The 21,224-nt window shown below is 43.6% G+C and overlaps 1 protein-coding gene across 7 annotated transcripts in view; it reads left to right on the top strand.

Annotated features, from left to right (window-relative positions):
• Positions 1 to 21,224, top strand: part of NCOA1 (nuclear receptor coactivator 1) — a 345,055-nt gene that overhangs the window by 151,618 nt on the left and 172,213 nt on the right. Inside the window, exon 1 of one of the 7 annotated variants that reach the window (XM_074947371.1) lies at positions 8,953 to 9,299. The exons of the other annotated variants lie outside the window; for them this stretch is intronic. The gene's annotated coding sequence lies outside the window, so the exon portion shown is untranslated. Of the gene's footprint in view, positions 1 to 8,952; positions 9,300 to 21,224 lie in introns of those variants that run through there. 7 annotated transcript variants of the gene reach the window in all.

Genomic DNA, 21,224 nt, shown 5'->3' with positions numbered 1-21,224 from the left:
AGAGTATTAAGTCAGTATTCAGTTGTAAACTTTTGAAAGAACAACCATAACATTTTGTTCAGAGTTACGAACAACCTCCATTCCTGAGGTGTTCGTAACTCTGAGGTTCTATTGTACTTTAGTCTTTGTGTAAAGTCAGCATCAAATGAGCACTGTACCCATATGTTGAAAGTTTTAGGTTTCCTTCATAATCTTCTTCTAGATTGCTTCTCATCTTTGCTACATTTGCATCGTCTGTGACAAAGCTACACACTTGACTTTTTGTTCAGTTGGTTATGGCTTTTACTGCTACTTTTAAGTATTCTGCTATAAGGGCATTTCCTCATGTATCCGTTGTTTCTGTAAGATAGACAACCCCGTCTTCTGTTGTCACACAGGCACATATTACAGAATCATTGTGTACATTGCTGCACCCATCAAGACTCAGATTAACAAATTTCTCTTCAATCTTTTTTGCACTGTTCAATTCTCCTCTCATACACTCATAACCGGCAATTTTCAGCAATGTCTGCTCTGCTGAGTGGAGAGTAGTCTAGTTTTAGTGATTGAACCCTGTCAATGTAAAGTTTGTTCTGAATAAGATGAAGGGGAGAATTTGCTGCATAAATGAACCAAACAATCTTTTTATCTGTGGAGCCTTGCTGGAATTTGCTGGTCCTGATTATGAGCTCACCTGTGATTTTACTGGAGGATGAAGGCTTTTTGGCAGAGTGGGAGGGGAGTTGAAGGTATTTACTGTCTGATGTATGTTTAGTTGCAGCGCTGGTGGTGGTGGTACCAGCAAATGACTCTGAAGTTTTTCACATTGCAGATGATGGATGTTCATAACTTCTTATGTGTAAGCTGGACCCTAAAGAAAATGATTTTTAAAAAAAGTCACTGCCACTGAGTATTTCTCAGTGAGTGGCTTTAAAAAAAGAGAGAGAGATGGTAAATGAAAGATTCCTCTTACTGCAGCTGTTTGTACCATTGTTTAAATGATATAATTTATTCCAAACCAAATCATATGGGGGAAAATAACTCATACATGATTATCAAAATCTGTGTAAACTCTTATCTCTAGCAGCATACCAAACAGCTTGAAAGTGTTTTTAAATGTTAAAGTTCATAAATGCCTAATAAAACTACATTTAAACAGGAAATCTTTGTCTAGGATATTTGATTATATTGAGCAATAAAAATTATTCCAGATGTTCAGGAGTAACAGTAAAAATGTAATTGATAAATACTTCCACAGTAATCATACCAATTATATTTTGAACAGACATATTTTGATATTCATAAGTAATCCACCAAAACCACAAATTTATGACAATAATTGAAGTTATCATTTACTCATATAGTAAGACATGGAAGACAGTCCGTAATGAGTTGAGTAACCAATTGATCTAGGTTGTTCAAATGTGTCCACGTCACTATCTTCAAAGTCTTTGCCTTCTGAGCAGCATTTTTTATATTGTGGTTTCATTCTAACAACCAGGCCTAGCATCTCTTTGTGATATTGTTTGTTTGGTGCATGTTCCTTTTTACCCAGAGATACAGAAATTTCTTGAAAATATTCCCAAAGATAGGGTCTTTTTTTATGACCATGGCAGAATTTTTCCTCCCGTTCCCAGGTGTTGAAATCAGCACTAGAAGCTGTACTCTGAAGAGGGTTGTCCCTTCTTCCTGCAGTGTCCTGCTTTGACACCTTTCTCGTTGCACACTTGGCTCCTGCTTCCTTATTACATAATTCCTCCCACATCTACAAAATAACTAACAGCAATCCCAGACTTTTGCTTGTGTAACCCACATGCCTTTTGCACTGCAGTATTTTATTTGTTAGGGTGAGTGAGGCAGGCAGTTGGGAAATTAATGGATTTCTGTTTGTATCTGTGTGTACACATGCAAGGTGACAACACAAGGCCACTTACTTGAAGTGTCCAGAACTGCCCAGAAGCAAGGGGTGGTAAGTTACTGGGCAGATCAGTGTTTTTCCATGTGTTGGAAAGTAAGTTTCCCTGATGGGTGGAATAATAAATATTTGTAATTTGATAACTGACCTAATCAGAGCTAAGGTAGGGAGAAGCTATAAAATAGGAACCTGAAACCACCCAGTGGGCTCAGTGGATGATTCTGATGAAATACGTGATGTCTCCTGGAGTCAGAGGCTGGGGTCCCAACGTCTGTGATGACTTTGCCAGTCTCTTGTACCCAGTAGCACAGACCTTGGGTCTCCCACAGGATCAAGTTCTTTATACTGTGACCTGTTGTGCCATATTTATGAAGTATGACTTCAAAAGTTTAGATGGTTTCCCCCCCAGTTCTTTCTTTATATAGGAAAGCAAGATGAGTTTTCCTTCCTAATAAGAAAGTACAAACATTTGCCTACTGAAGATGCTGGCTGTAGTTAGGTCTTCAATCGAGCAATTCCAGGATCTGGAGAACTTTTTCCATGCCTCCATTTATCATGAAGGTGTTTTCTATCCTTGAACTGGCTTTTCTGGCTAGGTTTTCCATATTCTGCTAGGTGCTCATTGTAAGGTTGTCAGTGCCTTTGAAAAGCAAACCCTGGCTTTCCCTCCCTAAATAGAGCATATGCACCTTCTAAGGCTCTTTTAGTCATCTCAGTCTTTAAAGAGACACTGTGAAGTCTAACCATGTTTTTTTAAATGTTCTCACCTGGCGCAAACAACCAGTCAGATTGTTACTCTGGAACAAATCTTAAAATGAATTGCTCTTCCCTGTATGACACATTTGTTCGCTTTTTTTATATTCACTGAGAAATGATTGTAAAACACTGCCACTGCTGTGAATGGGGAATTCTGATTTTGGTAACATTTTACAGCCACTTCGTATACCGCTTCCCAAGGCAGCAGAGGGTCAGGCCTTTAACTGTGACTTTAAAATGTTGGGTTTGCCCATTCTCATGAAAAACCATCTCGCTGTTAGCATGTGCTCCCTCCTCTGTTCGTTGTATCCATCTATGCTACTCCTTGTTTTAAACTTAAATTGTAAAATCTTTGGGGCAGACTGTTTTTCATTATGTTTATACAGTGCCTAGCACAATAGGGCCCCAATGCTTGATCAGGATCTCTAGTTGCTACCTCAGTGAAAATAATAATGAAAGTCAGAGCTCTCATTTGTTCGGAGCTGCAAAGAAATGCCTCCTTTCTTAAAGGGGAACAGCATTTATAATTGAAGACTGATATAAACCTTAATCTCTGTGCTGACTCCTTTAGCTAACCAGGAAGTGGGAACATTCAGGAGAACAACAAGCTTTAACTAAATTTCCTGACATTCCTTTTTTCCCCTTTCTGACAGCTTCTTCATAGTTCTGGGTTCATAGACAATATCCTAGAGCACATCATCTCAAACATTGGAAGTTTAATAAAATACCATGGATTGTATGGGATGCCATGTCACAGAATAATGCTTTCTGGGGCACTTTCAGCAATTCAGGTAACACCAGAGAGTTTTTGAGTGGGAAGATTCAAGAGGGAAAAATCTTTAAAGATGGTTAAAACTTCTTTGTGCACTGAATGTGCCCCACAGCCTATTCAGTGGGGCCTCTCAGCAAAACCCCCCGGTGATGCAGGTTTACACTGAAAACACTGTATTGGTGCAACTGTGCCTCTACAGTGCTTTCATGAAGATGCTCTACACCGAGGGGAGAGAGCTCTCCCGTTGGCATAGTTAATCCACCTCTCTGAGAGGCAGTAGCTAGGTCAACGGGAGAAGCTCTCCCACCAACATAGCACTGTCTACATGTGGGGTTAGGTCAGTATAACTGTCGCTTGGGGGGGGGTGTGGATTTTTCACACTTCTGAGTGACGTAGTTGTATCGATCTCTAGTGTAGGCCAGATCTCAAGACCTGTCTGCATTAAAACATTTGTACTGGTGTAACACAACAATGTAGTGTACTAAATTGGGGATTCTGGAGAGAGCTGCAGCAATTGTACCACTGCCACAGAGATGTACTAGAAGTTCACACTGGTTTAATGATACCATGTAATTTATTATACTGGTGTGAATTTTTCCTCAGTGTAGAAAGGGCCTAAGTTTCCATCAATGCTTTGCAGCTCACTTTAAAAGTGAACACAACTAGGTAGATGACCCATAGTGTGAGGGAGTGTGATGACACTAGGCGAGTGTTGGGGGCACCCACCAGTTCATGGACAGTTCTAAACTGGAGGCTTTATTCTAGGTGACTGGTAGTCTTTGTCCCTTCTTTATCAACATTTTATTAGCAGTATGGGTGATGGATAAGTGTTGGGGCACAAGTGCAACAGCTGAGAAATCACTCCCCTCCGCTCCCTGGATTTTCCCCAGTCCTGAAAATTAATCATCATGTTCCGGAGAAAGAGATAGAAAGTGAAACTGGAGAGGCTTACAACAGTTCTGTAGCTTCTGCAAATTCTTTTTTACCAGTCCAGCCTTGTTTAACTCTCTGTGTTGGATGATCCATTTCTACTGGGGTTTATTTCCTCTTTAGGTATTGTGTGGGCTCTCTCCTCCTCCAGTCTCCTCAAATGATACTGAAGGATCTCAGACCCTTGTGCAAAGTGGATGTCGACTGTACAGGAATCACTTGCTCACCACTGAAATATAACCATCTCTGGGGTGGAACAAACTAAAGTACCCCCCCTCCCCCTTTTTTTTCTTCCAGGGGTATTATGAGTGGAAGGAAAAAACATCTTTGGTTGAAATTGCAGGGGAATGTTGGGTAGTCAGCATATAATCTACCCAAATTGGAATTTGGTTGTACACCCAGATTAACATTCCTACTCCAGTGAAATGCTCTATTGCTAAAGAGGCAGATGCTGCTATGTTACCTGAATTGCTGAAAGTGCCCTAGAAAGCATTATTCTGTGACATGGCATCCCATACATCTACTCATCATTCATCTATCATACCAACTATAATCAAATTCATTGCAGGGCCCAGACAGTTACAAAAAGGGCACATTTGCTGCCCAAATCATGAAAAAAATTAAACTGCTGAAGGGGTAGAGTTTGTTTGGCAAACTACCCAAACTTATCATATTTCTATTTTTCCAATTTATATTATGCATGTCAATTTCTGTGGGGACATGGATGTGTTTCAGAACTGCAACATGCAAATTAAACATCATTAAAAGAAGATTCCAAGGCCTATAGTGAACAGAAAACTGAAATCTCTCCCCTTATCCTTTTCTTTCGGGAAAAAAAACCCTGTTCTCTGAAGGTTTCAGAGTAACAGCCGTGTTAGTCTGTATTCGCAAAAAGAAAAGGAGTACTTGTGGCACCTTAGAGACTAACCAATTTATTTGAGCATAAGCTTTCGTGAGCTACAGCTGTAGCTCACGAAAGCTTATGCTCAAATAAATTGGTTAGTCTCTAAGGTGCCACAAGTACTCCTTTTCTTTTTGTTCTCTGAAGGTTATCAAACTGGGGCCTTGCTTGTCCATGCAGAGTTTGAAGTGGTGAACCTGCACTTGTTTGTGGTAGCCTCTTCCATAGGTGTTGAGAGAACAGTCTCCTTGTCTGGCCAATTAATTCTAGTTTGAGAGAGAGGCTGAGAGTCTTATACAGCTCCGTCACTCTCTTCTATCTTTTTCAACTAAGACTTCCCTTCCATTTATTTCTGTTTTCTGTAACCTTGGTATTCTCCTTGATCTTGAACAACTTCTTCAGTCTCCTGGGTCTTCTAACTCATCTTTCATCACCCCCCCAACGTTATCCAGGAGCGTCACTGCCTGAGCTCCACCTCTGCTAAAATCCTCATCCATGCTTATCTCTTTTCTACTTGACTATTGCAACTCCCTTCTCTAAGTCCAAGGTCTGCAGACACTACCTTGTGGAGAACAGTGTTGCTTGCCCTCTCATGTGAATAAAGAGGAATGTGTTCATCCACGCTCCTTTAAAAATAGCCCCACTAGACATGATTTATTATAGGATCCACTTAAATAATGAGGAGGAGGTTTTTTTTTTCTCTCTCTCCGTTGACTTGCTCCAGCTGCCTCCACACCTTCTCTCTCCCCCCACCTCTTTTCTTCTTTTAATTTAGCACTGGCTGCTTCTGTGTTCTTCTGTTTTAATGCAGCCACAAGAGTGGTGCAAGAGTTTTCTTCTCTGCAGATCCTGCTATCTGGGACAGCCTTCCTGTATCTCTCACTCCACTGATACACTCATTTCACATTTGATGAAAACCTCCCCTTCTTCCTTGCCTCTTTATTTCTCACTCCTTCTGCTATTTTTATCCCCGTAGGCTGCGTTATCTGACTCACTGGGAAAACAGTTTTATCTTTTGGCTTTTGGGAGAAAGTATGAAAGTGAGTCTTTCTGTCTCAAGCATTAAACAAAAAAGAGACAATAAGGGAGAGCCCCTCTTTGGAAATCCAGAATGAGCTATTCAGATGCTATCCTGATGGTAAATCGTAGCTAGATATTTCAGTTCTACCACAGTCACTAAACTGAAAATACAGAGATCTTGATAATATCAGCAACCATTCTATAGCCTGGGCTCTGTACGATTTTTCTATTGAATTTTATTTACACTCTTCAGTGCAAGGGACTGTTCTTGATGACCTCTCAACGTCCCTTCCAACCCTATGATTCTATGCAAATAACCTCTAGACCTGTACAGTCCATGTATCGTGACCCCCTACTATAGTGAAATGACACCAATTCTCCACCCTATGGGTCACCAACAGAACTTGAATCCAGGGCAGTCAGCACCACAGCACTGACTTACTCTTCATTCAAGTGGTAGAAATCTGTTACGTAGTAGCAATGGTAGACAGTTATCCCTTAGTGGGCAAGCCATTGAGGGGTAAACAGCATGCACTTTGCCATTGTGTTACAATGACAGCTGTGTGGGTGCCTGGGCACCGCATGCTTCGTAGCTTGTATAGGCTGAGCATATTGTATGCACCAGAGGCTCCTTTCATCCCTCCATTTTCCCCCACCCAAACACCTTGTGTTTCACCCTTTCATCCCCCTCTTTGTCATGGACTCCTGCAGTTCTCCCAGTGTCCCCCCGCCACAGGTTCTGTGTGCCCCCCATTCTACTCTGCTCCCATACCAGACTCTTCCATTCTCTTCCTCTGTGTTAGCTCCTATTCCCCCTTCCTCCATGCGTGCCATTCCTCCCATGCCAGTGACTGCCCCCTACTCCTACCAGATTCCCTAGTCACTCCCACTACTAGGGGTTCTGTGTCCCCTCACCATTTCCAGATCCCTCTATCATCCCCCCCTGGGTAGGGCCTCCCCGTGTGCCTCTGTTCCCCATGTTCTGCATTCCTCCTCACCCCATACCAGGGTCACCAGTCTCCCCCTGCCAGGGGTTCTCCATGCTTCTCATTACTCCTTCCACCCATACCATTCTCCTCTCCCTCCTCTCCCAACTGGGGCTTTGTGCACCGTACCCATTCCCCCTTATCCCCACCATTATTATTCTTTTTGTCTGGAAGGTAAGTCATTCTGGGGCCATGTCTACACTACAAAATTAAGTCCACCTAACTTAAATTGGCATACAGCTGCTTGTGCGTGTTCACACTTTGCTTCTGGTGTCAGTAGTGTGTGTCCTCACTAGGAGTGCTTGTATCGATTGTATTGTCAGTGTGGGGCATTGTGGGATGGCTCCTGAAAGACAGTAACAGCTGACATAAGTAATGCTGACACTGTGTCGACCTAACTACGTCAACCTTGACTACACCACTCGTGGAGGTGGAGTTAAATCGGCGTAGCAGGGCGGTTATGTCAGTGGGAAAGAAATTTAAGTGTAGACACTTCTATAGTTTGGTCAACATAAGCTGCCTTGCGTCGACCTAACTCGGTAGTGTAGACCAGACCTCGGTGTCAACATGTTAAATTTTGTTGGGTGGATGAGCAGAGTTGAGCTGGTGTACTGTTATGCTGGCATGTGTGTGCGGGTGCCATTGAACAGTTTGACCTGTAGACAATTGCACAGATGCTTGTGGCTGCGCTAAAGAGCGGTCAGGGGCTTCATGTACCCCCTATTTCCCTTCTTTGGGTCTTTCTGTTTTTCTTAAAATCAACAGGGTTCTGTCCATTGATGCCGAGAACATTCTCTGAAATTTTGGAGTTGATCTGATGTGGCATTTAAAAGTTATCATGCTACAGACAAACAGAGAAATGCTGTTGAGTGGAGTGTAAGGCCTTCACAAACTTTGTCACTATGAAGAATAGTTGGTTGAACATACTGAACTGACTGAAGTGGTTCCAGTTTCTTTAGCTGCCCAGTCTTGCTGTTCCCTGCACACCCAACATTTGCACTTAACTCATTTTTCAGGGTCCATGTAAGCTGTTTGGGCAGGGGCTATCTTTTATTATGTAAGTGTCCTGATCCCTGACTGGGGCTTCTAGGTTATACTGCGGTCATTAAAAATAAGGATCACACCCTCTTTTACTATAAAGTGTAATAAGTTTAGCCATTAAAAGAGGTATTTTTAAGTTCAAATATAAGTTTAAAGAAGTTCCTCTCCTAAACAATTAAATAAAAATCTGGTTATTATTAAATAAAGAAATGATTAATCTTTTTAACACTCTAGATGTGTGGGAGAGATTGCTGGTATAGGCTTTACATATAATGGCTATTGTACTAAATTGGGATTCAGGAGACAGCTCTACCTTGGGCTTTCTATGTGACCTTGGGCAAATCACTTTATTTCTCTGTGCCTCAATTTCTCCATCTCTAAAATGGGGGTAATTCTTTTGTATCACACCAGGTGTTTATGGAGCACTGAGATCCTATGGTCATGGGGGATCGTACATGTATTTAGCTAGATAAAAAGCTGTTTACCAGTTGGAATTCTAAGCATTATGCAGGTGGTAAGTAGTTTGCTTCGGCTGCTTTCAGAGAGGGTTTTTTTGTGTGCCCTCTTTTCTTGGTGAAATTCAAATGTATCTCAGAGCATTTATGGCTCACTTGATTCTTTGAATGTAATTGAATTGCAAACCTGACTTAAGTAATGTTCTGAATCTGTCCTGCCACTGTGTGTGTTTGGCGGAGTCTGTCAGGTGGCACTGGTGATCCCAGAAGAGTCGCCGCGTTCGAGTGGCTCTGGCTGTATGTGTTTAGTTTAATTATCAGTCAGCTGGTGTGGGAATCAAGTGGGAGAGCTGGCTCAGAATCCTTCGCCTGTCATGGCAGCAGCATGTGCTGGAGAGTACACACGCTGAATGTATTGCAAACATCCAGGAGCACATGGAACAGAGGAAGGGAGAGAGCGGGAGAGAGAGCTTCACAACAGCATGTTAGTCATCTGGTTGCTGCTCAGCCTGAAAACAGACTTGTCTAGCTGGAAATCTCTCAGGTAAGGAGAGCGGTCTGATATCTTTAAGCCTCCAAAATGTGCTTTTTTTGGTTATTGTGAGCTAGTAACAAATCTGCTTCCCCAACCTTCAGAATTTTTGCCTCCACTCCCCACCCCCTCCAGCTTTAAATGCTGGTATCCTTCACTGAAGACCTCAGCTGTTTCCAGGCAAACCACATTTTGCTAGAAGATCGGAGGGGATTCTCTACAAGGCAGAGAAGCTTTTACTGTCATTTATGTCTGTGTTTATGTAACAGTGCAAACAAAAGATGAAGTCCAGATAATTATATTTAAATTTTCTGAGGAAATGTCCTTTTTACCACGAGCATTTTAGCTTAGATATTTTTTGATTGAACTTTTTTGGTACTGTTTGCTTTACTTCCCCCACCCCATAGTATTTAATAATGCTGTGCATTTTGAAATAACATACTAAAGTAGAAAATTACATATTTCATCAGTGACCTTGAAAATCGATGCGTAAATGTTTAAACTGGCTAGATCTGGCAAGGATCCTCGCAGCAACTCGCAGAAGTAAGGACGTTAGTTTAAAGAGAGAGAGAGCGCGCTCCTTGCTTAAAGAAAAAATTGCTGATTGCTTAACATTTGTTAATCATTGATGAAATAATTTAAAGCAACAGATGAAGTTAATGATTTCACGTGTACGTTGTTATAGAGGACCCAAAACCAACTATTGCACAATTTGAAGGAAATCTTCCTATGATGGAAATTCATTTTAGATTATTGTGTAAACAGATTCTGAATGCTGACTTGTCTTTGGCATGTGCTTGAAACCATTTTCTGACTGAGGGCTTCACGAGTTTCTATAAATCCTGGAGGCAGATTTGGGAATATAGCAAATACAATGGATCTGTAAGTTATTGTTTGCTGATGCTGTGGTGCACTCTTATATAGTGATCTAGAGAAGGGGGTGGGAGGAGGGTTAGGCAGCAGCCCAGGACAGTGGAGTACAGTATGTCTTGCACACTGTTACAGAAAGGTCCATCTGTGTATTGGTGTAATTAAAAGTACACACAACCTGTTTATTCTAGTATGTATGTACAGAGGCATTTATATCTTCACCTAGACAGAATTGCGTATTCAAAGAAGATGGAATCAGCACAAATAATTGTTGTAAATGCTGGAGTGTGTCTGCAAGAGTACTTGTGTGCTTGAATATACTTGTGTATAGTATGGTTTAGAAGCTAAAATATACAGGCACATCTGCAATCTGGCACTGTGTGCAAATATTAAATAAGATGGTAGTATCCTGACCTCTGGATCAGAAGGTCATGGGTTCAAATCCCAGACTTAAGCTTTGGTGATACTGCAGCATAGTTCTACAGGATGCAGTTTTTTAGATAGGGTGTTAAATTGAATCGAGTAAAAACTACAGATCCCATGACACTTTTCAAAAAGAGTAGGGGAGAAGCCCTGTGTCCTGGCCACTGTCTCCCTCTGAATAGAACTGGTTGTCAAGTCCATGTCTTTGTGAAAAATTGCTGTGCATATTACCAACTGCCATATTAACCTACACTTTGGGACGGGACTGTGTGTAGACAGCAACTAGCACGTGGGCACTTTTGGAACACAAATAACTAATGATGCAATCACTGCATCTAGCATGTTCATGACCGAGATATTGTAGCGCGAAGTGAATCACTGTATACAATCATTTAATATAATACTGTAGCAAAGTATTTACATACGTACATCTCTGTCACAAACTGGACTGATGGAGAATAGTGTCAGTTAGCATTTGTACAAACCTTTAGATCTTCAGCATGCTGCACAAATACAAGCCAGTCGCTGCCACTCCCTTCTGGGACAGAAATAGCGGATCCCCAATTCCAACTCCACTGTCTCTCTCGCCAGTCACTGTTTTCTTTGCCGGCAGCAGCACAGTCACCAAATACACAAGAATAATCTCCAGATGTTCAATCTGTGGTGTTGCACTGCAGCATCGTATTACCATTATTTGTGTTATGGGGTACCTAGAGTCTCCAACCAAGACTGGGAACTGTCGTGTACAGACATGTAGCAAGAGCTAGTCCTTGTTGTGAAAAGCTTACATTCTAAACAGACAAGATGAAGAGGGAGAAAAGGAAGCATTCTCTGCCTTTTACAGGGGACTAATTGAGGCACAGACAGATTGTGATACTGAACAAGTCACAAAGCTAGCAGTGCGGAGCTGGGAATTGAACTCAATCACCTGAATCCCAGTCCAGTTTCTTAACTACAAGACCATCGTTCCTCTCTCTAGTCCATTCTGCCTTTGCATTACTGTGTTTTTATCTGCACAACCCCCTCACCCTACCCTTCAGTAGTCTCATGTATATGTCAAGGTTCATCCTCTCCATTACAGCTACAAACTCCATATGGGAGTGCTCTCATGTCCAACAGGCAGCTTCCCATTACAACCCTGTGCAGTCAGTCTGTAAGAAAGGATGGGAGACAGCTCCATGTGCTTCCACTCAGCCAAGTATCTCCTGGTGAACATGGTGAAATGCTGCTGAGAACTCAAGGGCTTGTCTACACAGTGAGTTAGTGCGTGGCATGCCAGGGTGTAAATCTATAGCACACTAGCTTGCCGCACACTAATTTGTCGTGCGGACCCTGCTACCACGCACTTTCAGATGGAGGTATGCCAAAGTGCACTATGGACCTTTTTAGTGCGCAGTAGCAGGGTCCACACGGTGAGTTAGTGCATGGCAAGCTGGTGCGCTGTAGATTCACACCCTGGCTTGCTGCACACTAACTTGCTGTGTAGACAAGCCTCTACTAGCATGAGACAGTCTGTTCAACGGGCTATTCTCTAATGGTGCAGCCATTAGTCTAATTTGTCTAATGGTGCAGCCTGTGTGATGTCTGCCATATCCTTGTCTAAAACCTGACTTGGAAGGGTCCGAGGTATTGGCAAGGCCAGGAGTTGCTGGAGGTGGCTTTAAGCTGTACTTCTTAATTACTTTGTTCAAACTTGAGAAATCTGACATTGGATGCTGGTTGGCAAGGTGAATTTCATCAAAGTACTGTTTCTTGAGTATTGGACAGGCTGTCTGCTTCAAGGAGGCAGGCTGTCTTCAAAGGAGATGATAGCAGAGGGCTTTAGCATTTTTGGTGAGATTTCACCAGTCAGGATGGAAACAGGATGGCACTGCATGTAGTGACTGGTGCCTCCTTCAGTAACTTGAAGGAATACTTGTTGCATGAGGATCCTGGGAAGGAAGGTGTTCTAGTGTCAGTCTAATGTGTGACCATCAGTTCCTGGGATCCGGAGAGGTCATCCAGACTTTTGATAATCTTGTCTGTGAAATAGGCAGATAATTGCTTTGATTGACATGGACTGCTATCTACAATTGGGAGGAGGTATTATGTGTTGGCCAATAAATTGGCAGGCCTACTGGTTGTGATTTAGTGCCGTGTTTCTCAACCTTTTTGTGCTGGTGATCCCCTTTGAACTTAAAGATCTTGACCCCTCCACTAGAAAAAATTGCGAACTCCTACCTTAAGCTTGGAACTCGGGCAAAACATGTAAATTAGACACCTCTGACTCCGGCATGGATCAGTAGGTGGTAAACTGATGAGGAAAGATTTGTAGTGCTGCTTCTGCCCCTTTTTGCCACATCCCCGTGGCTGACAATGAGAGACACTATGTTCAAACTAGTTATGTGGGTTTGGGAACTATTTGTGTGAAACCCATAATGGGACAGGGTACACATGGCTGTGAAATGGCTAGGAATGCATTATTCTAAGAAAAGCTTTCTTTATACTGATTAGTCACATGAAGAACCCATACTGCCTGGGCAGCAGTATGGTAGCCAACAGAATGCTGTGGGACCGCTTTTGGGATGTGCTCGTTTGCCATTGTAATTCAGAGTGAACTCATAAAGGTTCCAGTCTCTCTGGTGAATCTAAAAAGTTACTCCTGAGGGAATTCTGTGCCAAAATTCTGTGCACAATATTTTAAAATTCTGCATCTTTTATTTGTCAAAATAACACAAAATAATCCAATCAGTTTAAATTATTTTCTAATTTATTTCAAAATACCTGTCAGCAAGTATGTCTGTAATAATACAGACAACAAAAAAGTTCCAGGAAATGGTTTTTTGAGAAATAGATTCCTTACTAGGCGTATTAATCCAGAACTGTGAGTAATAATTCATTTAAACTACAATACAGAAATGTATTTCCCGCACCCCTCAGAAGCAGTGCAGAGGCTTCGGGGAGTCAGGGGTAACGGAGGAGCCAAGGGAGAAGGAAATAATTGCTGGGAGGGAGCCTGGGAGTGAACTTAGAGGGTTGCTGTGTGTTGGTGGGAGAAGTATGGAACAAGGGGTTTTTTGCGTGGGGGTGGGGGTGGAGGTTGGGATTGTTAGGGAGTTGGGAGCCCTTCCCCCCTCCCCCAGCAGACCCTGTATGACCCCTAGTCTCTCTTATTCAGTCAAGCACATCAGATATTTGTTCAATATCTTCATAAATGATCTGGAGGATGGTGTGGATTGCACTCTTAGCAAATTTGCGGATGATACTAAACTGGGAGGAGTGGTAGATACGTTGGAGGGCAGAGATAGGATACAGAGGGACCTGGACAAATTGGAGGATTGGGCCAAAAGAAACCTGATGAGGTTCAATAAGGATAAATGCAGGGTCCTGCACTTAGGACGGAAGAACCCAATGCACAGCTACAGACTAGGGACCGAATGGCTAGGCAGCAGTTCTGCGGAAAAGGACCTAGGGGTTACAGTGGACGAGAAGCTGGATATGAGTCAGCAGTGTGCCCTTGTTGCCAAGAAGGCCAATGGCATTTTGGGATGTATAAGTAGGGGCATAGCGAGCAGATCGAGGGACGTGATCGTTCCCCTCTATTCGACATTGGTGAGGCCTCATCTGGAGTACTGTGTCCAGTTTTGGGCCCCACACTACGAGAAGGATGTGGATAAATTGGAGAGAGTCCAGCGAAGGGCAACAAAAATGATTAGGGGTCTGGAACACATGACTTATGAGGAGAGGCTGAGGGAACTGGGATTGTTTAGTCTGCAGAAGAGAAGAATGAGGGGGGATTTGATAGCTGCTTTCAACTACCTGAGAGGTGGTTCCAGAGAGGATGGTTCTAGACTATTCTCAGTGGTAGAAGATGACAGGACAAGGAGTAATGGTCTCAAGTTGCAGTTGGGGAGATTTCGGTTGGATATTAGGAAAAACTTTTTCACTAGGAGGGTGGTGAAACACTGGAATGCGTTACCTAGGGAGGTGGTAGAATCTCCTTCCTTAGAAGTTTTTAAGGTCAGGCTTGACAAAGCCCTGGCTGGGATGATTTAATTGGGGATTGGTCCTGCTTTGAGCAGGGGGTTGGACTAGATGACCTCCTGAGGTCCCTTCCAACCCTGATATTCTATGATTCTATGATCAGCCCCTGCCCCCATGTGTCCCTTTGCCATCTCCTCCCTCTGTTCTCCTGCACCCCCTGTCCCCATGTGGCCCTGCACCCTCATTCCCATTCAGCCCCTGGTTCAGTGCTGTCACTCTGCTAGCTCCTGTGCCCAGGCTGTCCTCTCCCATCATGAACCCTTCTGATCCCCAGTCTGTGACCCTCTCTGTCCACCCCCCCCCCCCCTCATATCCTGTGTCTTCTCACCTGGCCCCATAGGCAGGGTGCTATGAGGAAGGCAGCCACTGCCCTCTCCTTCTACTCAACTAGCTGCTCCAGTCCTGAGCTGCCTGCCCTCTCTTCTGGCACCACAGCAGCCCCTGGTGGGCAAAAACTCTAATTGTAGTGCCTCTCCAGCAGAATTTATTTGACATGAATTCTGCATGTGTGCAGTAGTGCAGAATTCCCCCAGGAGTAAAACAATAGACAAGAAACATGGTGGATAACGAAACCCCTCCCTTCTTCTTGAAAAAAGGTCTTTGCTTCAGATGGGGAGACTTCACCCTGGGAGGGTCAGTAATCCAAAATGTATAATTAAATTAGACCAATTACCCCTATGGGAGCACAGTTACTTAGGATACTTGCTATTACAAACTTTAGGTGAAATCACTGTTGGCCTTTGCACCCATTGACTTTAATGAATGTACTTACGGGAGTAAGACAAGCAAGATTTAGCCCATATGCTTGTTAAATATAACAATTGGTAGGTGTACCAGCTACCTTCCCCTTCAGAATGGTCTTAGGTTGACTCCTTTCACAATACCCACTTTATAGCTGAACGAATACTCTTAAAAAAATGTTACCAGTTTTTTGCACCATCACGATTGCTCCCTAAATTACAGCATGAAACCTAAGCTCTGAGCTGAGTGCTTCCTACCAACTTGTCAGGCTTCTGAGATTTTCACACTCTGTACTGTGGGCATGTTCAATGCTTAATTAGTTTGACTTTCATTATTCTTCCTGGCAAAAACATCAGAATCCAAAGGTTGTTCAAAGGGCATGAAATGATGCAATTATATTTGCTTCTTTCTACCTTCTCTACAAGGTTAACTTCTCCAGCGTTGTACTCCTGGGGATGCAATGCTAAAAAGTCCTCATGTACCTTGCTTCTGCTAAGTTGTTTGGAACATATTTTTCCCTGACTTGGCAGGGAAATGTTGAGATTACATTTGCCGAACATGGTAACTTCAGAATCTGGTAAGTGCGGTAGTTGTCACAACCTTCCTCGTCACGGTGCATGCCTGGAGTGTTGTGATGGGTGCACTACGTAAATGGAGAGATAAATGTAATTTCCAACTATGCCATTCCCTGCAACGATCCATTTCTGTTTACGAGATTCAGTCTTCCTCCCTAAGCACTCCTCTATGGCCCTGGGGCTTAGTTAGAGTACAGCATTTGGCATACTGAATTCCACCTGGTCTCTTTCCTCAGACCTACTCAAGCACTGCAGCCCTCAAGGCAGCCAAAAAGTACAGCCCCATTTCTCCCTCTCAGTATCTTTGGAAGAATGAAGATCTACTTAGCCAGCAGGGCTGTGGATGAGGGGATTGGTTGGAAACCTTAATTATCAAGACTGCTTTTAATTAAATGTGTAGCTTCAACCGTGAAAGTAAAATATTTGCAATTCAGGGCATTGGATTCAGTTGCAGTATTCTGGATCCATTTGACATCCTTCTTCTGTCCTGCAGTTAGCAGACTATTTTCTGCTCAGTTTCTGTTTTAGCTTTGGCTGTTACCAATTTTTTGTTGTTGTTGTCCTTGCAATGCAGAATATGTGACAACCCCCAATTCCATCTGAAAGAGTTAATGGCATACAAAAGGTATCATTTTAGGAGTTCTGATGGCACACCCTCTACCTATCCTCCCCATTCCTATGTTTGGCTGTTGAAGTGAGCAGTGACCTACTAGCCAGCTCTCCAGCTTCCCATGTTGAGGAATCTATTATTCAAAATAGGCTTCAGACGTTTGCCTGCTCTGCTGTTGAACTGTTTAGAGCAGTGGTTTTCAACCTGTGGTCCGTGGACCCCTGGGGGTCTGTAGATTTTCCAAGATTTCCAAAGGGGTCTGCACCTCTATTTGACATTTTTAGGGGGTCCGCAAATGAAAAAAGGTTGAAAACCACGGGTGTAGAGAAACAACTTAGTAAAACCAGCATATGCAGATTGATGTGAGTGTGTGCTAGTAAAACCCTCTTGCAGTTCCTCCTTCCCATCTAGCTGTCTTTCACTAGGAGCACAGTTCTCTGTTCTGCACTTGGGATAAGTTCTAGCTTCAGACTTAAGAGGGGCTGTTTCCAGATATAGTATTTCCTCTTTTCAAACATTATCCGTGAAATGTACAGTAACTCCTTTTGACACACATTGCCTTAGGCTGCAGAGTTATCCAGGTAGTTGTCAGATACCTTTGTGATCCATCCCTGTGTTGATTTTATCTATAATGGAACCTGTGCCTGAGACTAACATAGATATTAAAGTGAGGAAAGTAGTTTATATATGTATAATATGAATTGGCTGTTCCTGAATGAAACACTTGAGCAACTTTTAAAAAGTCAAAGTCAAACATATTTTAAACATAGTCAGAGGTCATAGAGGATTCTGGGGAATGTGTAGGTACAGAGCTATACAGTCTCAGCTACCTTTGATATGCTGCAGCTACCATTGTTATATCTGTACAGTAAATAACTAGGTGGTGGATGGGCTGTGGAAACAGCACAGGACTCTCTTCCTAGCTGTATGTACAGCATCTAGCACAATCGAACTTCTAGGTGTTATAGCAATACAAGTAATAATATAATCCATTAAGGGCTTCTTGTAAAGGGGAGCATCTGGTTTGCTAAAAGGTACATAATTAATCTGTGTTCATAATGCTGCCCAGACTTTTCCTGTTACCCCTCGTCCACTCTGCCAACAGGCTGTTTGCTTTTCCCGCCGCTGTCTTTGTCTTTCCTTCCATGTTGGCCCTTAATCCTGGAATGCCTTGATCAGCAAGTTGCCTTCTTTCTCCATGTTCAGTCCCCCTCCTTTCTGCCCACTTCTACCATGATTGCTGACAAAAAACTCACCAGCCAAGGCGTCAGTTCAGTCATGAAAAGTATAATAGCGGCCCTCTGTGCTTCGTGCCATAAATTAGCCCTTGCTGCACAATCACATACCTTTATTGAAGTTAGCCCCTGCCGCCTCCCTACTGTCTTGTTATCTATTCGATACATCCTGTCTAATTCAGTTTATGAGCTTCTTGGGTCAGGGATCTTTCTGTTCTGGGGGGTGCCTGGCAAAGCTTTAGGCACCAACACAAGTAAATGATAGCTAGTAACTTGATGAATTCTGATTTCCTGTGCAGTGTTGCTGTTATGATGGTCCTAAAAGCAGCAGCTGAGGCCAAGAAGCTCCTTCTCTAAAATTAACTCCTCGGGCAGGAGAGATACAGTAGATTGCAGTGCCTGACAAGGAAATAGTAAAAGCATCATTGCAGACTATGGTTCATCCTTCAGCTCCGCACTGAAGTGACACCTGCTACTGGAGATGCTGACACACCTGCCTGACAGTTCTGCCCAGAAAATGGAGCTGTCCAAGCCCGCACTTCTTTGCTCCTCTTCCTATATGCACTGGGGTTTTCCCCTCTATTCCACCTCATCCTCCACTTTGGCAAATCATCACTTCATGTGGTAATGCTGCTGACTTGTCGTGCACTAAGCATGCTGACGATGAAGGTGTCTGGGTTACATCTGTGTACCATAGTGAAGTGGGTCCTTTCTCCACTACCTCTGTTGGCCAGTGTGTCCCTATATCATTACCATCAGGCAGTGATGTCAATAGAGAGGATGGCTGAAAGCCTATTAGAAATTTGCTCATTACCTCTAGTTTGTTAAGCCTCAGTCCTTGCGATGGCAAAAAACCCTAAAACCCAAGCCACAAACCAACCACTTTTATCAAGTCCCATAGCTGTGAGTGGAATATTATTACTTCCTTCCTATCCTGGACTCAATGGTAGTTTCATTGGCAGCGGGGAAAAAAAGGAAGGTGGAACATAAGTCTATTCCTCTCTTCTTGATCAGGATGCCCCGCTGATTGATCACCATAAACTGGTTAGATTACAGACCATAAAGTTTAACTTCTAAATCTGGATAGGGCCCTGGACTGGGAGTCAGGAGATGTGGGTACAGCTCTGCCACTGACCTGCTGCATGATTTTGAGCAAATCCCTTCACATCTTTATGGCTGTTTCAGTTTGCACACATTGTCTGTTTATCTTGTAAACTCTTGGGGTTGGGGCTGTCTCTTACTATGTGTTTGTGCAGTGCCTAGCACAATGAGGCCCCCATCTTGATTGGAGTCCCTTGGCACTACTGTAATACAGGAAATAAGTGCAAAGATTAATAAATCAAACCAGATGTTATGTTTCTAAATAATGATTTGTCACCATTGTGTAGACCCTTTCCCTTCTCTCCACCCATTTAAAAAAAAATCTGAATAACTGTAGCAAGCAAGAATGAAGCAAGCATTCCTTTCTCTCAGAGTTTCTCAGGCATCGTGATTAACTGAAGCTTCTTAAGTAAGCTCCTACTGAAATAGTAGAGTACAGATAATTCTCCTCTTCTCCCACCCAAGCTATCATTATACTTGAAGGATGGTCAATCACAGACACAACTTAGTTTTAAAATAATGGGATCTGAGTTCTTTGGAGTTGGTTTGCACCATGTAGATCCCAATAACTGTGCTGCGTAATGTAGCTTAAACTACACTAGGAAATGTAGTCATAGGGGTACAACACTCAGAGTCCTCTCCGTGGTCTAAAGTTTACTTCTGAGTCCAATGGTAAAGCCCATGGTTTGTCTTCCAGTCCCAGACGTCCGAGCAGAACGTAGGAGTCTCTGGGTGCTACTGTAGTATAAATACTAGTTTTTAATGAGGTCAAGATGATCGATTTCCAAAAAACCCGACTGTGTAGATCCTTTCATAAAATTAGAAATAACTGTATTGGCTGATCTTCTTCCTCCCTATTCCCAAAGCAGGATTTCCATCTGATTTAAATGATTCAAGCCAGGGGGCTTCCCACTGTAGACCCTGAGATTCCACATTCCTCTTTTTTCCTAGGTTCAGATTCTACCACCCCGCTCAATTTGACGCGAGACTCCTACTCCACAAAAAGGCCCATTGAGTTCAGTGGAGAAGTACTTGTTGGATAAGGTGTTGCCCAATCTATATTGTCCATAGTGTTTACACCCTTCAAATTCTTGGATGATTATGAAGTCACCTCCCTTACTTCCCCTTGTCACAGTCATTTGGCTAAACTATATGCACTTGGTTCTTTTGATGTCTTTCTTATAAATCCCTCTAGCCCAGGGGTGGGCAAAATTTTTGGCCTGAGGGCCACATTGGGGTTCCAAAACTGTATGGAGGGCCAGGTAGGGAAGGCTGTGCCTCCCCAAACAGCCTGGCCCCTGCCCCCTATCTGCCCCCCCCCCACTTCCCACCCCCTGCCTGCCCCCCTCAAAGCCCCCAACCCATCCAACCCCCCCCCCCCCCGCTCCTTGTCCCCTGACCACCCCATCCTGGGACCCCCGCCCCTAACTGCCCCCCGGGACCCCACTCCCATCCAACCCTCCCTGTCCCCTGACTGCCCTCCTGACCCCTATCCACACCCCCACCTCCGACAGGTCCCCCGGGACTCCCATGCCCTATCCAATTGCTCCCTGCCCCCTGACTGCCCTAACTCCTATCCATCCCTCCTGTTCCCCCACAGAACCTCCACCCCATTCAACTGCTCCCTGACTGCCCCCGGGACCCCATGCCCCTTATCCAACCCTCCTGGTCCCTGCCCCCTTACCATGCCGCTCGGCTGCACTGCCCGGCCGGAACAGAGCACTGGTGGCATGGTGAGCTGAGGCTGCGGGGGAGAGGGGACAGCGGGGCAGGGGCCAGGGGCTAGCCTCCTGGCCGGGATGGTCCTGCGGGCCATAGTTTGGCCACCTCTGCTCTAGCCCCATGGTCATTAATGTTACTCTTCTCTGAACTGCGTCTATTTGTCAATATCTTTCTGATATTGAGACATTGATGCTATACAGAGAACTGTCACCTTCATTCTCCCTGACATGATGCCTCTGTATATGCAACCCCAAATTACATTAGTTTGCAATTTTTATATATGAATTTTTTGCCCAGTATTATCACGAGGTCTCACTTCAGTGTTACTACTTTCCAAGTGCCCTCACTCCTATTAAGTATTTGTTGGAATTTTTTACAATGCTGCAAAAAGAGTGCCTCTCCATGACATAGATTAGAATTTGTCGAAGTTGAGTCTCATTTTATTTCCTGCCTCCTTCCCTCTCTAGGTCGCTCTGTAATAAGTTTCTGTCCCCAGGGATGGTCGCATCTCTTCCAAATTTAGTATCCTGTGCAAATTTCAGTAGCTTGCTGATACTTAATGAAGATATTTAATAAGACTGGGCCTAACAGAAATCCCGTTGACACCCCACTAAACACGTCCCCCGCAACTCTGTTC

Source organism: Natator depressus, chromosome 3 (genome assembly GCF_965152275.1).
Source record: "Natator depressus isolate rNatDep1 chromosome 3, rNatDep2.hap1, whole genome shotgun sequence".
Taxonomy (NCBI): domain Eukaryota; kingdom Metazoa; phylum Chordata; order Testudines; family Cheloniidae; genus Natator; species Natator depressus.
This window is presented reverse-complemented; position numbering and strand designations above follow the sequence as displayed.